Genomic DNA, 16,029 nt, shown 5'->3' with positions numbered 1-16,029 from the left:
GGGCTGTTGGGCTTCCGGAACCAGAATCCTCAGAACGTCTTCCCCGGCACCAGAGCAGAAGGGCTCCACCTGCCTGGGGCTGGGGGAGAGCAGGAAGGCTGATGCCCCCTGAACCACAGCTGGCTCAGCTGGGAAGAGGATGAGGAAGTGGCTTCTCATTCTCGTCCGTCTTGCTGTGCCTGCTCTTACAGATGTGAAAACCAAACACAACAGAAGAGCCAGGTAACGCCCCATCTCTGTCTTAACAGAGAGGCTCCAGAGAGCTCACTTTGGGGCTGGGAGCAGGCTTGGCCAAGCCACTGAGCGCTAGCGGTTTCTCCTAAGCATCCTCGAGGACAGGAGCCTGAACCTTCTCTGCATCCTCCCCCGTCCCCTCTGCCAGCTCCTTTATCTCCTGGCGCTGTGCCCTGTCACTTCTGTTCTTCCCTACGGAACCGGAACCGGGACGGAGGGATGAGTAAGTGCTTCTGTTACATGTATGCCCGTGACTCACCAGCCAGAAATGGCCTCCCTCGGGAAGACTTCCGTGCGGGGTGTGCTTTCTGTCTCCTTCCATCTCTTCACCCTCGAGGCTCCCCTCCCCTCCCAGCCCCCTGCATCAAAATGAAGTAATGTATAGGTTTCTCTTTTGCTTCTATTGGGATATCAGCTCCATAAAGTTGGCGTGAGGATTCACGCTCTGGAGCCTGAAGGTGAGGGTTTGAGTCATGGCTGCGGTACCCACTAGGTGTGGCTCTGGGTGGTCACTTCACCTCTCTAGGTCCCTGTTTCCTTGGTCATAAACTGGGGACATAACAGAACTTGCATCCGAGGGTGATGGTGGCGATCAGCAGAAACGATCCGAGTTGCCGTTGTCTGCAACGTGCTGCGCATGCAGTGAGTCGGGCACGAGGCTGCTCAGGCTTGGATTTGCTCCCGTGTGGAATGGGCAGGCCCAGTGACAAATGGAGGGACGAGGAATAAGCCAGCCTCATGTGCCATCGAAGGAACACCCAGCCCCTATGTCCCTTCCCCCTGCCCCACACTGAGCAAATGGATAATACCACGTAGCCTCAGCCAGGGGACAGATGTCTTCATACGGAAGAGCCAGATCTCCCGGTAGCCAGGGACCAGGCCACGCTGGGAGGCACAATTGAATTTCTCCCTTCCATCTGACAGTTCAGGACTGGATGTTACTTTCCAAATGAAAGCCGTTCTGGAAGGTCATTGGGAGCAGCGAATTGTGTTTATGCTGGCACATTTTTAATTCTCTCTCTTTACAGCTGCTGTTAAGGCTGCATTATAATAATTGCTTTAGTTCTGCTTTGGTATTTTTGGGCTTCTTTAATGTAGCTGTAATCTATGTGTATATTAAAGCAAGCAGAGCCAAAGTGCAGGGGCAGCGTTATTAGACCAGCAAAACAAATGCTGGTGGAGGGTGTGGAGCAGACCAGCAGGGAGGGGAGCCATGGCTGGGGGGCCTGGCAACAGCAGGACAAGGCGGGTCTGGCCCCAGGCCCCACACACTCATGCTGTGACTCTGAGCAAGCCGAAGCTGCCTGTCTCAGTCCCCCATCCATTATGCGAGTTGCAAAGTCTATCTTGGAGGTGCTTAAAAGTTGTTAGGAGAAAAGCCATTGCTGGCAGAGAGCCCGGTGAGGGGATGACTGCGTGGGGCCCAGGAGGAGCTGGAGCTCTCCCCTGCAGCGCCCTGCGGAGGGCCACGTGATCTCTAGGGCTTGGGGAGCAGTCAGAGAAATGGTACACAGACAGTCCCCCAGTCCCCAGGGAACGTTTTGCTCTGGTCTTCCTTCCCTCACTCCCTGACCTGTTTTTTTTTTTTTTTTCTCTTTGAAATTTGGTTTGTATGAACCATCTCCACCCTCATCACAGTCCTGAACACTCAATGTCTCAGCCACTTGATGGAGGCCTTCCTGGAATCCGAGACCACTGTGGCTTCCCTGTTTCACATCCTCAAAGGACAGGGGTATCAGTTTGGAGGGCAGTGTCACTAGTCCTCCTGGACCAGGACACTCACATAGCACTTACTGCATCCCACATTCTGTTCTCAGCATCCACCTGCCATGTGAATTCACGATCTTCACAACAATCCTACAGACTAAGGACGATATTGTCCTCTTTTAAGAGCAACAGAGGCCAGAAAAGCCAAGAAATGTACCCACATAATCAGTGAGTGGCAGGGCCAGAATTCCCGTCCAGTCTAGGGTCGGGTTTACCTCTTGCCCACTGCATCTGGCTGCCTCTTCCCACCTCTGCCCCTCGCCCTTTCCTCAAGCACCATTGGTCCTCCAGGCTCGTCAGTGGAAAAATCATCAGAAGTCGCTCTCTGGCCAGAGGCGACGTGTCCAGGCAGCCTTGTGGCACTGGTGTGGGTCAGGAGGACTGTTAAAAGCAATTGAGGATGTGCTCATCAACTGAACAAAATATGTCCTTTAAGTTCTCTTTTGTCCCCCAAGCATGCCTTTGCCTGGGAGCTGTGGGCACTGCAGAGGAGGTGAGAAGAAGGAAGAACTCTTGAAGTTGTGTCCCTACCTGCCTGCACTCCCACCTTGTGCCAGGGCCATGCAGCACGTGGACATTTCCAGAAGGATTCCTGCTGATCCTCCTCCCATTTCAATGACTTTTGTATGAAGGCTTTCAAAGCCTTCCCAGGGCTTTGCCTTACTACTTCCTCATGCAAAATAGTCTTCATCATCTGTAACTGAAGTAGACAGCCCGTTGCAGCTCAAAAATCTATAGATTCATGGAATCTCAATGCTTAAGGGACCCCAAAGTCAATGTCCCATTGCAGGAACCCCTTCCAAACATCTTTGCCTGATGCCTCATGGCCTCACCTCAAACACACAGGAACCTGGGTGCCATCTTCATCACACAGCAGCCTGTTTCATTTCTTGAACAGTTCTAATCATTAAAAAGTTCTTTATTTTGGATCAAAGCCTCCCTCCTGATAAATTCTGCTAATCAGTCCTAGTTTGATCTCAAAAACATCAAAAGATCTTAGATTGTCTCCAGCACAAATTATGCTCATATAAATACTTCCTCTTCTTCCTCAACTGTTTTCTGGTTGGAAAATTTGAGGGTAACTACCAACACCACACAGCTGAGAGCTGGAAAATAGAAAGAAAATGAGATGCGGTCTTTGCTCTTGGTTGTGTGATAATGACATTAACAACTGCTAAGTACCAACTTTGGACAAACTGCCTCCTCCTTCCTACAAATTTGTTTATTGGTACAGAAAGCGCACTTATGCTGGTGTGCAAACTGTGTCCTCTTTTGACTATAAGAACAATAAAACTGGCTGCCTCCAAGGCTGACTCAGTCCTCTTCCTCCCTCTCTCCCACATCATCTTCCTGGTCACTCTGTGGTCGCTGTGCTTTTTATCTCTATTCTTGGTTTTCCTTAATCAGCCCATCCGAGAAACCTCTCCAGTCCTCCCCTTCCTCTTTCCCACAGCAACATGACACTCTCCCCTAAAAACTGTCCTTAATTAGTTAACGAAATTTCCCTCCACGACACAGGCTGCTCTCGCCCAGAAAAACCAGTGACAGATACGAACACCATTTGGTCTAATTAGTTCTGATATTTCACACACCATATTTGTGAGGTTTTTTTGGAGGGAGGGGAAATGCTTCTATTAAAAGAACAGCAGGGAGGCTTAGACGAGGGGAGGGGCAGAGTTTGGGGCCTTCTTTTGTCATCGCCTGTAAAGCCTTTATTAAATCAGTACCACCTGGCCTGGGGACACGCTTCACTTCCTCCACTTCTATCTGCCTGCCTCGGGCCTCCCCAGGGATGAGACCCATGTCTTTCCTTATTCCAGCGACTTACAAAGTTCCTGATTGAGTGACTTTTCTCGTCTGATGACAGAAATCTATGTGAGGCGAGGTAATGTGAGAAGGGGCAGCACTGAGGCCAGGAAAGTTGGACACGGTGCTATCTGTCCTGCCCTTGGCTTGTTCTGTGACCTTGGAAAGATTATCGAACTCTGCAAGGTCCCTCTGCAGCCTAACAGCGTCAGTGTGTTAGGGTAGAGGGGGGGGAGCGGGAGATAAGATCGTATCTTGAGCTGCTAGAATAGATGTCTATCAAGATCTGGAATATTGGCAATTATAGAGTGTGTAAATTAGGAGGGGCTCTTGACTCAGAAAATCGATCCTGCATTCCTCTGTCACATTTGCTGTCATCTGTTTATACCCTGCAAGGTTAAGAGGTGTGTTTACCAGTCCAAAGGGCTGAACGCACACCTGGGGTGTCCTGCAGCGTGGCCACTGTCCCATCAACTGTGCTGGACGCCGGCAGCTAGGATTGCTGTCAGTGCTGGGCTTCCCACCCGTCCGGGTGCCTCAGCGCCTAAACCAAAGCGGATGTTCCCCAAAAAGGTTGGTAGGACCAGATATGAGGCAGAATTCCGAGCCTCACCATGGCATCATGAGAAGAGCGGAGGAAGGGGGCTCCAGCTCCCGGAGGTTGGAAGCCAGCCGGTCCAGTCATACATCACTCTTCTTTCAGAGCGGGGGGTGCTTACTCACGGGACAGGTTGGAATGGGGTGGAAAGTTTCTTCCCGACAGCTCAGCCGGGGTGCAAGTTCCTAATTACCAGGGTAAGGCAGAAAGAAAGTCAGGGCAGGGGAGAGTCCAGTTCCCACTACAACCTCCTGTCAAGAATTTCCTTGTTTCTGGACATGACAATGGCTCCAAATCTGCAGCAACTCATATAAATTTGACTCTTGCAGAAACTTTCCAGAGGTTATTTCCAAAAGTCCTGTATGTCTTCCCATAACACATTCTTCTAATATAACTTTTTATTATAAAAGTAAGACATGATTACTGTAAAAAGTAAAACGTGAAAGAAATATAAAAGGCAGAGGTCCCCTGCACTCCATAATCAGTGTCCCTCACCTCTCTACCAACCAAAAGTCCATTAACAAGTTTTATGTCCACGGGACATTTTAGAACAATTTATATAAGCAAGGTTTGGGGATCAGGGGATGAGCTGATGAGTCACACTCTCCTGCTCAGTCAGTGTGGTAAAGGAAAGTCCTTTTCCACGTGCCATGGGCAGTGTGACTGGGAAGGACATGCCCGCTTGCTTTGTGTCCCACTGTCAGGGCCCAGTGTTTGCACCCCTCTACTGTTTTCTTCCTTCAGTGTCAGGAATGTTTGACTTGGACTGGATTTCTGCATCTGCAGGGTGGTGACCAACTCATTTCCAAAACGCAGCTGCTTCCAGGGAGTCCCTGGAGACAGGCTTTAGGCTATGACTTATCAGCCCATGATGGAAATTTGGTAGAAGCTCCAAGACCTCAAGAGTTCAATCGTTGCATCTCACAGTCAGTCTTTCTGTCCCCAGCTACCCCAGCCCTGTTCGTTTTGCCCTTGCCCCACCGCCTGGAAGGGTTTGGGATCATCCTACTGACCCACCCCTTGGGCTGGATGTGGTCCCCCTGAGGATGGCAGCTTCCTTACATGAGCCCCGCCGTTTGGTCTTCTGTTTGGATCTTCTGCATCCTGACTCTCCCCACTCCCATTTCTCCCTCTCCCCTCTTCATGGAAGAGGGCGGGCTCCACCCCTCCTGACCCCAGAGTTCCACCCCGCTTGGCTGGTTCCTTGTCCAGAGCTAGCTGTGGTTTCTGGGATTCTCCCACATCTGTTCCACTAAGGGTCCAAATGTCCACCTGATGTAAACACATCAGTCTCCAGAAGTGTTGTCATGGTGTCCTGCCTCCACACTCAGGTCAACTTCTGGCTCATTGGACCAGGGCCAGGCTGGGGACAACTTGATCCGTCTCCAAGGCCCCCAGCCCTGGACCTTGCCCTCTGCCCCTGCCTAGACACAGTGCTCTGGGCTGCAGGCTGCTCCGGCAGTGGACAGCCCACCCTTGCAGCCTGGATCTCCCCTGCCCTGGCTGTCGTCACCCCAGTTTGCCCCCTGCTCCTGGCAGGAGCCCCTCATATTCTGTGCAATCAAGACCATGTCATTGGTGACATGTTCAGCTGTCACTGCTCTTTCCCATGAGATGTTAACTGTCACTCACGTACCAAGCAGTCCTGCTAGTTTGCAGTCCTATTTGGCAATTTATTTATTGTTACTAATACTCCCATCAGAAGAATATTGATGTCCCTTTAAATACGTGATTTTAACAGGATTTCTCTAGGGAGTTTCTGGTATTGGGGGGCAGACTTTCTCCCTGAGGGACACAACCCTAATTTTACCTTGAAACTGAGTAAGAAAATAAGATGCATGTCGGAGGATCCTGTTTCATAGGCAACACTCCGGCTGCAGAGTGAACCTGCACACGTGGGACAGGACTCGAGAAACGAGGGCATACCTGTCAAGCATGGGGTGTGTGGTTGGAGCGTCCCCTTCACTCACCTCCAGCTTTACCTATAGAGAAATTTTTTTTAACATTTTTTATTGATTTATAATCATTTTACAATGTTGTGTCAAATTCCAGTGTTCAGCACAATTTTTCAGTCATTCATGGACATATACACACTCATGGTCACATTTTTTTCTCTGTGAGTTATCATAACATTTTGTGTATATTTCCCTGTGCTATACAGTGTAATGTTGTTTGTCTATTCTACAATTTTGAAATCCCAGTCTATCCCTTCCCACCCTCCACCCCCCTGGCAACCACAAGTCTGTATTCTCTGTCTATGAGTCTATTTCTGTCCTGTATTTACGCTTTGTTTTTGTTTGTTTGTTTGTTTGTTTTTGGTTTTGTTTTTTAGATTCCACATATGAGTGATCTCATATGGTATTTTTCTTTCTCTTTCTGGCTTACTTCACTTAGAATGACATTCTCCAGGAGCATCCATGTTGCTGCAAATGGTATTATGTTGTCAGTTTTTATGGCTGAGTAGTATTCCATTGTATAAATATTAAGAAATATTTCTGCCTTTTGTTTCAGGGCTTTTGTTTTCTTTGTTCACATCAGACTCATTAATTTCATTTAATGCTTCTCTAGCTCTTACCATGTGCCAGTCCCTGTTTGAAACACTTGCAAGTAATCATCTATTAAGTCCTTAGCAGCCTTACAAGGTGAGCACTATTATTGTCCCCATTTTACAGATGGGAAACTGAAGTGAGGAGAAGTTCATGAAATTGCTCAGGGTAACACTTCTAGTAAGCAGCAGAACAGGCTTTAAAACTCAAGCCTCCTGGTGGTGCCACAGCTTGCGTGTGTGTCTGCTGCCCCGGGCTGCCTCCCAGCCGCGGGGGTCCTGTTCCTCCGCTGTGGGCACCTACTCTGGGACTCAGGTCCTTGCGAGGCTCTTGCTTTGCTCCCACTCCACAGGACCCTGCACGTGTCAGGACTGGACACACATCTTGGCTACCCGACATGGGATTTTTGTCCTTCTGGCATCCATTTCCTTAACCTGGAAGGATGAACTGAACAGCTGAGTTGATGCTGTGTCAGTGCAGCATCTGATTTGTCCTCGGATGAACTTGTAACAAAAATCAGCATCGTGCCAGTCCGCTTGGCTGCCGCGCATTGTTTCCAGTTGTGGTCAAGGACCTTCATCGACTATTCCATTCATCTTGTTCTTGATCATCTCGTGGCTGTTTGTGGTTCTGGGAATCCAGGCAGCAATCTTGGACAGCCCATCCACTCCTTTGACATCTAGTGACATTCCTTCCCCTCTCCTTCAGTCACTGGCAATTGCCTGTAATATACCAGCCCTCACAGTTTGTATCCTTATTTCTTAATGTGATATGAAAGAGGAAAGTGAGATGGTGGGGCAGGAGGGTGGGATGAGAACACATCCATTCTAGCAAATGTCCTCGCTGCCTGTGACTGAGATGTGGATTATACTCCAGGTGGTCAGGGAAGGTGATGTTAACAATTTGGGACTCTCTTGTGCTTGCAAAGCTTGGCCCTCGAGCAGCAGCCGGGCGTAGAGGGGTGGGCTGGGAATTAGGAGACCCTGTGGTTATACCAGCCTCAGTTTCTTCACCTGGATAACAAAGGGCTCAAACATTCTCTTGGCTTTTCTGGCTCTGAAGTCCAAGGGTCACAGGTGGCAGGGGGTCAGTGGTATAATAGGGAAGCCAGGAAGGCACCTCATTCCTAGAATTACACTGCCTGGGGATGATCAGTTTGTAAGAGCTGGACACCGTGCTCAGATGTAAGGGGAGAGGTCCCGGGGAGGGGCCATGGAAGTGAGTGAGAAGTGGCATTTCCGATGCCAGCTGTGGCATTAGCAGAGCACCTGATTAATGGCATTCACTCAAATGACCTTCCCACACTCCCTCCTGCCACTTTCCACTCCATTCGATACCTGGATACCAGCTCCCCAGTTTTCAAGGTATTTAGTCCCATTTTTCTCTAACCTTGAGTGTGGTTTGGGCAAGGATTAAAGGATGGATGTGTGGTCCTGCCAGGTGATGGGGACGACAGGGCAGTTATCACCTCTGGGTTCCCAGCCTAGCACATAGGCATTTAATTAAAAGTCACCCGCTGAACTGGGGGCAGTGGATTAGTGCTTCCTCCAAAGCAGCCAAGAAGGACCTCGGAAGGGTAGAGGGAACCCCTGAGCTTTCTATTTAGAAAGACAAGTAACCACAGGGCTGCCGGGGGATTCATCAGATGTGAACCTGAGCGATCTGAGGACAGTGCATGTGGTCCCCCATAAAACCAACGTCTGTCCCTTCCCATTCCTCCTCTCCTGTCCAGCTGCCACCCTCCCCGCCTTCCCCTGACTGGGCCACTGTCAGGCTCCCTGCCCATGATGGATTTTTCAGGCTTCATTTGGTGACATAACCATCCCAGTAAAACATACAAATGGCCCAACCATGGATCCTAATGTGCAGTAAACGGTTTTTCACCTCATATCATTTTTTATGGGAAGAAATTGGCTTTGTGCTTCTTCCGCACCCCCTCCCCCTGCAGGTGGACTCGGCTGGGGGAGGGATTGCCTCCCCTCCTTCCTTCATCTGCCAGGCTGTCAGCTCTGCTCCAGGCACCGCTCACTCATGGGGGTGGTGGGGGGACGGTTCAACTTTTATTAACTGTCCCGTGCGATATTAATTTCTGACCAGAGGCTCAGTCAGCTGTCTCGGCAGGAAAAGGAACGTGGGGAGGTGGCAGGAGTGGAGGGAGAGTGCCAGGTTCCTGACTGGTTTCAGTTCTGTATTTATTTGTCTGTTCTGTTTGTTTTCAGAAGGCACCGCCTTCTGCAGTCATCCTTTCTTCCTGCATCCTTCCTCCCTGGCTGGATGGGCTTGGTCTTCTTGTGTTCTCTTACACGTGAAATGGGAACCTCAGTGCTCCTCTCTCTGCCACATGGCAATACTAGAGGGGATCTCTGAGCTCTCCAGTTAAGGACATGAAATAATCTCCAAACCCCAGGAGGGAGGGCTCAGTGATGTTAAACTCAATACCTTCCAATTCAGGCTCAACCCCTTGACCCAGCAAGTTCTCTGGACTGATTATACCTGGCTAATCCTCAAAACTGCCCCCATGTTCTCCTTCTGCCCCTTGCCCAGTCCTGCCCAGGCTCCTCCAGTGGCTTCATTTCCTCCCCTCCACTTTGAACACGAGTGTCTCCTAAGTTTCTAGCCTGGGCCACCTGCTTTTTGTCTATAAGCATTCACAGTGGACACTTGTAGAAGCACATACAAGGTGCAAATGATTTGGAGGAGGGCAAGCTATTTGCTGAAGAGGGGTTGGGTGGTGACTCAGGGTCTCTTCCTTAGCCGTGGAATTGCCCCATTCTCTCAGGCAGCAAATTCCTACCTTCCCTGCCTCACCTCCTGCCTGCCTTGCTGCCAGCTGTCTTCTGTGCTTCCAGGAAGGCAGGAGACACAGCAGGGCTGTGATGCTACAGCAACTTGCTTCCTCCTTTTGCTGCTACTGCTGGCTCTGCCTCCATGGTCAAAGAGGCAGCTGGCCCTCAACACTGCACCATGAACAGAGCTGCAAGAATGTATGCTTATGCGTCTTCTGGTCAGTGCATGAAGCTGCCCCTGTAATGTCTTGAATTGCTTTGTGCCCCTTTGGTGGCAGCTGGCTTCTCACTTCTCTACTTGGCCAACATTGGGACAAGGATCACTGCCTTCCCAGCACTGAAAGATGCACGTGCGTGCACGTGTGTGTATCCAAGCATGCGTCTTGCATGCAGAGATTCATTTTGGAGCCATATTTGCAATTTGGCTCAAAGGCTCTGAATAAGTATACCTAGTACCTAAGAGGCATTCTGGTAGTGAGGTGCAGTTTTGTACCTGAACCAAAGGAAAGTCCTTTGAAATGTACAAAGTTCTATAGAAATGTCAGGGCTGATAATAATGATGATCACTCTTCTGAGACTCTGGTACTCACGGTGTCATCAGACCACACCCTCATGTGAGCCTGGGACCGAAGGACATGGGGGCAGAGAGCTCAGCTGGTGCTGCCAGCCACCTCACACACAGCGATGGGTCCATTCTGGAGCCCATGTTCCTGGGTGAATAAAGACAAGCCAGCAAGTGCTGGGGGTAGGGTGGCCAGGGAGGAGTGGGGCTGGGCCCTCCAAGCACTGCTGGGGAGCTGTGAGCTTTGCCTCTGAGGAGATGGTAGCTGTTGACCAAGATCTGAAGGATTTTCATGCAGAGAAGCCATCAGCCAGCTCCAAGTTGCTCCAGAGGGCAAAACTAGAATGGATGAAGCCCAGGATCAGAGGACTGATTTCCTCCCCAAATTTGACCCTCCCCAAATCATGCAAGTGGGTTTACTTCTCCTGCCAAGAAGGATCAGGCAGGACCAGAGACTATCTGTCAGTGGAAGGAATCTGGCCTTGGGAGGAAAGCTCAGCAGGAGGCTGTGTGAGGGCCTTTCCTTTTAAGAGCCCTGGATGCTAAACAATTTTCCTCCAAAGAGAAAATTTGAACCCAGAGCCACAGACATAAGGAGGAGATCAAATGATCTCTAGAAGATGAGAACCACCCCCCAAATCTGCATTGCCTCAAGTCCCCATGACGTCATGGATCTTGGAAAACCTCACAGCTCTGCGTGATAACAATCCAACTGGAGATTTGAGTTCCAAATGCAGAAATACAGGGTTGAAGAAGACAGCAGCTCTTTGAGGGGCTTTTTAGGGCTCAGAAGAGTTCCAGGTGATTTCTTCCTGTCACGTCGCCCCATGCTGACTTTTCTTGCTTCTGCAACCATACCTCTCAGTGAGTGGCCCAGCCTGCCTCTCCCCCTTCTCCCAGGGGACAGGATGGAGAAGTGGGTGGGGTACTAGGGGGTGAGGGATGGGGTGACTAAACCCCTGCTTTAGGAGACAAAAAGCATGGCAGTGAAAACAAATCTATTTAGAAGCCTCCAGCCGATTTTAGACACCTTGATTAATCATAACTTGCTACACATTATTTCCCTATAAACAAACTACAATGTTACTCATATAAACAGCTTTATCTTGACAGCTGCAAAATGTCAGGATTTAATGTAGAATGAGCAGAGATACACCATATGTTACCACTCCAGGCCTGGAACACACTAATTCATAGCATATTGCCTCATCCTGAAGAGGTGATTACAAAAGAGGGGCTGGGTTTTTGCCTTGCCATGGCTGCTGTCTCCTGCCTGCTGTCTCCAAGTCCCCAGCCCCTTCTCCTTGGCTGCGCTGTGATGACTCAGATGCGCTACAGAGGAAGGCTCTGAGGGCTGCCAGCCGTGAGCTGGATGGCCACCCAGGCAGTGCGGGTGTGATGGCGGTGGTGTATTTTTTAAAATGGACTCAAATAAATGCAGGTGTACCACACTGGGAAACCCATGGTTCCAGCACAATGATAAAGAAAAAGGGAAAAAAAGGCAGTACATTGCTGGTATCCTGCTGAGGGGGACTGCTGCTGCCTTGGCCGGAACCAAAAGCCTCCAGAAGATACCAAACAAATGGAACCCCCTATGGAGACAGACAATTAAGAAATAAGTTAAATACAGGAGGAAACAGAACTTGGTGCTCAGGAAGGTGAAGTTTGTAAAGGGACTCTTAACCTACGGGTAGTTTTATCCCAAAGAGAAGAAATGTTCCCAGTAGATTGCACTTAGCTAGGAAACTCACAGGACACATTTTCAGAGCAAGACGGTTTCTTATTTGTTCTCTTTGCTTTCTTTCTCTCCTCCCCTGCAGCTTTCTTTTACTTTAATTTGGCATAAATCAGAGGTCGGTCCGGTCCAGAGCAGCCCTGGCCTCTTTTTAGAAGTATAGCTTTATAGGCACACAGCCATGCCCGTTCGTGCACGTATTGTCTGTCTGCTCTTCTGCTGTACGTCAGCGCCGAGTCCACGCACCAGGGAGCATGTGGCCCATGAGGCTGAAGATGTTTACTGTCTGGCCCTGTGCGAGAGGGCTCCAGACTATAGGTGTGTTTATGTCACTCCCCAGCCTACACACTCGAGGCATGCTGTCAGTTCATTTTTGGCCACCCAGGAGTCGACCTTCTTCTTTGGCTCTGGAACCCTGATTTCCCTTTAGGGACGTGCCACCCACTTTACCTGGTCTTGGTGGGACTGTCAGTCAGGGTGGGCACGTGACCCCAGCTTTGTGTCAGACCCTCCCTGGATTCCAGCTTTCTGGTGGAGTGGGGTGTAGTTGACTTGTTCCCTTGGTGGCTCCCTAAAACTCTGAGCTCCCAGAGCAGCCCTGGTTTTCAGTCCTTTTCCTAAACGCCTGGCTGTGCTTCAGGTGGGTGAGCAAACTTCATCCTTCCCCTACGTGTGTTTTCTTGCTTGAGTGAGAACAGGTTTCTGCTGCTTCTGGCCAAACACCCTGAACTGATGTCAGCAGCCTCTCCATGGCCCCTCACCGTCTGTGGGTCAGGTCCAGAGGGAGACCTGCTGTCCAGACACCCCCGGCTTGTTCCTGGCTCACTTGGAGAGCCTGTCTGCCCTCCTCCTCTTCTCCAGTTCCAATGCTCTGTGCTCTGGGGGTGGGCTGCACACTCTAGCTGCTCTGTTAAAATTACTAGTTTGCAAGGCTGTTTTCCCCCATCTTGCTAGGAACTCCTTGGGGATAAGGGGTCTTGTTTACCTGGGTCTCCAGAGCATGAAAAGGTTGTTTAATGTTAGAAGAATGAACACCTCTTCTCACCACTGGTGCTGCATGTGGCTGTTAAGTTACAGTCTTGGTCCTATGCTAATAGCTCCCCAACCCAACTCAACATCAAGTGACCCTTTTTGCTCCCATGCTGATTTCGTTCCCTGGCCCCAGTTCCTGGGGTCTAGTCTGACCTGTCCAAGTCCTGAATTTGTGCCCACTTTGGGGCTGGGGTTCTGGGCTTCTTCCCAGGCCTGTTCCTCTGCCCTCCCTCCCTGGGTCCTGTCTTCCCCTTCTCAATGCAGCACCAGGGCCTGGTGGCTGATGGCTGCCTGCCACCAGACAGTGCAGCTCCCATCCCCTGAGGACCTCGAGGGAGGCATGAACTTTCCGATGCTTCTCACCCTCTTGGGTTGCTGTTCCTGGGTCTACACCTGGATCCTGTTAATCCTAGTCCGGCTCATCTGTTGCTGGCCTCTTGCCAGGCACCCTCTGGCAGGGTGGTGGTTTTGCCTCAGTGGTGCAGGCAACCAGGGCGGAAGTGTGTGCTTCCTTTTCATGGGCGGAGAGTCTGATTTTCTCCCTTCAGGGGGAAACAAGGCCTCTGGGGAGCACACAGCTAACAAGGTTTAGCAGGACAGTTAAGCTCAAACCCCAGTGCTCCTGGTACAGCAACCTTCTCCTGGGCCAGGTGCGTGGGGCCATCTTGGAATTTGGAACTCTCGGTGCCCCAGGTCCACCTGGAAGAGATGAGTGTTGTGATGCTTTGCAGGCTTCTTAGGGAGGGAGACAAATCACCCTGTCTGACCCACTTCTCTCTTGCTGACTGCTTTCATGGTGGGCCAGAGCTTTCTGAATGCAAGAGCTTTTGTGGGTGCCAAAATCTTAAACACTAATGCTAGGAATTCTCCCTTTCTGATATTCCTGTGCCAGAAGGGCTCTCAGGATGCGCAGAACATCCTACATCCCAAATCCTGCTGCCTGGGGTCAGCAGGGGACTTGGTTCCTCTCCAGTTGGTAGAATCATCCAGAAAAGCAGACTGTCCCACCTCCAGCCCTGTAAGTCCAAACACAGCCTAATTTTGCCCCCAAAAAGGCATAATTATGCCTTTTTGACTTTTGAGCTCACTTCTGAGGTAATTGGCAGATGCTGGTCCACGCTGCCAGGAACTTCTCCAGGAACCGTGAGGTCAAAGACAAATGTGATGAGTGAGAAGTGAATTCAGCGCAGAATGAGCGAACATCCTGAAGTGCCCAGGACAGGCCAGCATTTCAAACAGGCTGCTTGGCTGTTTCTACAAACCTTCAGAATGTCCCTCAACTTCTGGAATTTTTGGCTCACAAACTGTATCTCCAAGACTATCTTTCACACTTAGAATACCCCAAATCTTTGCCTGACCACAAGCCAGGTACTTGACGTGGAGCCTGGTCCTGGTGCCTTGAAGGACCCCCAAAGGGCAGCTGGACCTCAGCCTCCTGCCCTCTCCTCCCCTGGCCCCAGGTGGCCTCCCCTGTGGGGCTGCCACAGTGGGGTTACACAATGGAGCCGATGCATTAGATGCTGTCTCCAGGCCAGCCCCTGGTTCCCAGCGCTGAGCTCCTGGTAGAATCTGATACATAGCTTGCCTTTTCCACCATGGGCTTTTTTCTTCTGTTTTAAGGACTTGACTCTGGAGCTCAAAAGACTCCAGACACCTTAAATAGAAATGCCTAAAGGAGCAAAGAGCAGCATCCAATCATTATCAAGTAAAGTGGCTTCCTCTTCACATGGGCCCAGGGCCCAGGGCTGTTATAACACATCGACTTGGATTTCAAGAGAGTGATTCCATCCTTAACACCAGTGCTCAGCAATGAGATTAGCCTGGGTTTCTCCACATTTGGGGTGTGTGTGTGTGTGTGTGTGTGTGTGTGTGTGTGTGTGTGTGTTTAGAGAGAGAGAACAAAATTAGTTTAAAAACAGAATAACCCTGGACTCTGATTAGCTATTGGCAAGTGCTAACTCTAACATTTTCCCCCTCTGAGCACACACACAATTGATTGCAGTCTAAATCAGTCCCATGGGGGGAGAGCTAGACTTTAGGTGATGGCTGGGACTTTTGCATTTGCTTTAAAGGATTTTATGGATTCCACGTCACCTCGTGGTTAGCGGTGCTGTTGGAGGTGAGCAAAAGCATGGGAAGCCAATGGATAATCCCTAAATCATTACCATCTGTTTTTGAAATGTACCATTTGATCATTCTCGGGAGCTGATTTGCCTTCCTAATCAGGCTCTCTCCTTGGACTAATGTTAAAACTAACATTTCTTTCCAATGAAAAAATCAGCTATGAATACATCGTTGAATCCACGGCGTATGATGCAAAGACCTTACAAAACAAAACAAAACAAAAAACAAACAAAAACAAAAATGGGAGGGGAAAAAAGACTAAAAGACAAAGAAGGTGATAGAGGAAGAGCCGCACCTTTGCTTCCAACGGATTTTTCTTGCCACAGCTAGTGAAGGAATGAAAAGCAGAATCAGACCTCAGGACCTAAGCCTACTGCACATCTTCTGCTCAGAGGAGAAAACTCCTTTTCCACATACGACCTTAGAGTCTCTGATTTCATCTCGATGCCGCTTAGTTTGTGAGGATGAGGGGATGCTGGTGGCTCTCACCTGTTTGCCCTGCAGCCTATGGACTCTTTCAGTCCAGGTTCTTAATCCTACTCCATATTTCTTGCCATCTTTTATTATTTTAACACTTAATTTGTTTAAATGGGTAATAATCGTTAGTGGTATGGAACTCAAAATACAGTGATAATTCATTCTCCTTCCTACCGCACCGCCCCCTTCCCTCCAGAGTCACCCCTGCAGTGCTTTCTGCAGACTGTTTGGAAGACCGTCTCTTCTTGCTGCTCCTTAAGTCAGCTGCTCAGTTTTGGTTTCAAGCAGCTCTCTTCCCAGTCACTTGAGCTCGTTCCCCTGGCGTCTGAACAACAGCTTTAAGCAAATCTACCCTCTTGGGT

General features: G+C 49.8%; 1 long non-coding RNA gene across 1 annotated transcript in view; it reads left to right on the top strand.

Annotated features, from left to right (window-relative positions):
- The first annotated feature begins 185 nt into the window (after positions 1-185).
- The window catches only part of LOC140697538 (uncharacterized), a 45,919-nt gene continuing 30,075 nt past the window's right edge, over positions 186-16,029 (top strand). The window contains exons 1-2 of the long non-coding RNA XR_012074676.1: positions 186-222; positions 325-457. This is a non-coding gene — a long non-coding RNA (uncharacterized lncRNA). The remainder of the gene's footprint in view (positions 223-324; positions 458-16,029) is intronic.

This window comes from Vicugna pacos, chromosome 7 (assembly GCF_048564905.1).
Source record: "Vicugna pacos chromosome 7, VicPac4, whole genome shotgun sequence".
In the NCBI taxonomy this organism is placed as follows: domain Eukaryota; kingdom Metazoa; phylum Chordata; class Mammalia; order Artiodactyla; family Camelidae; genus Vicugna; species Vicugna pacos.
The sequence above is the reverse complement of the archived record's forward strand: the minus strand, read 5'-3'. Positions and strand labels throughout refer to the sequence as shown.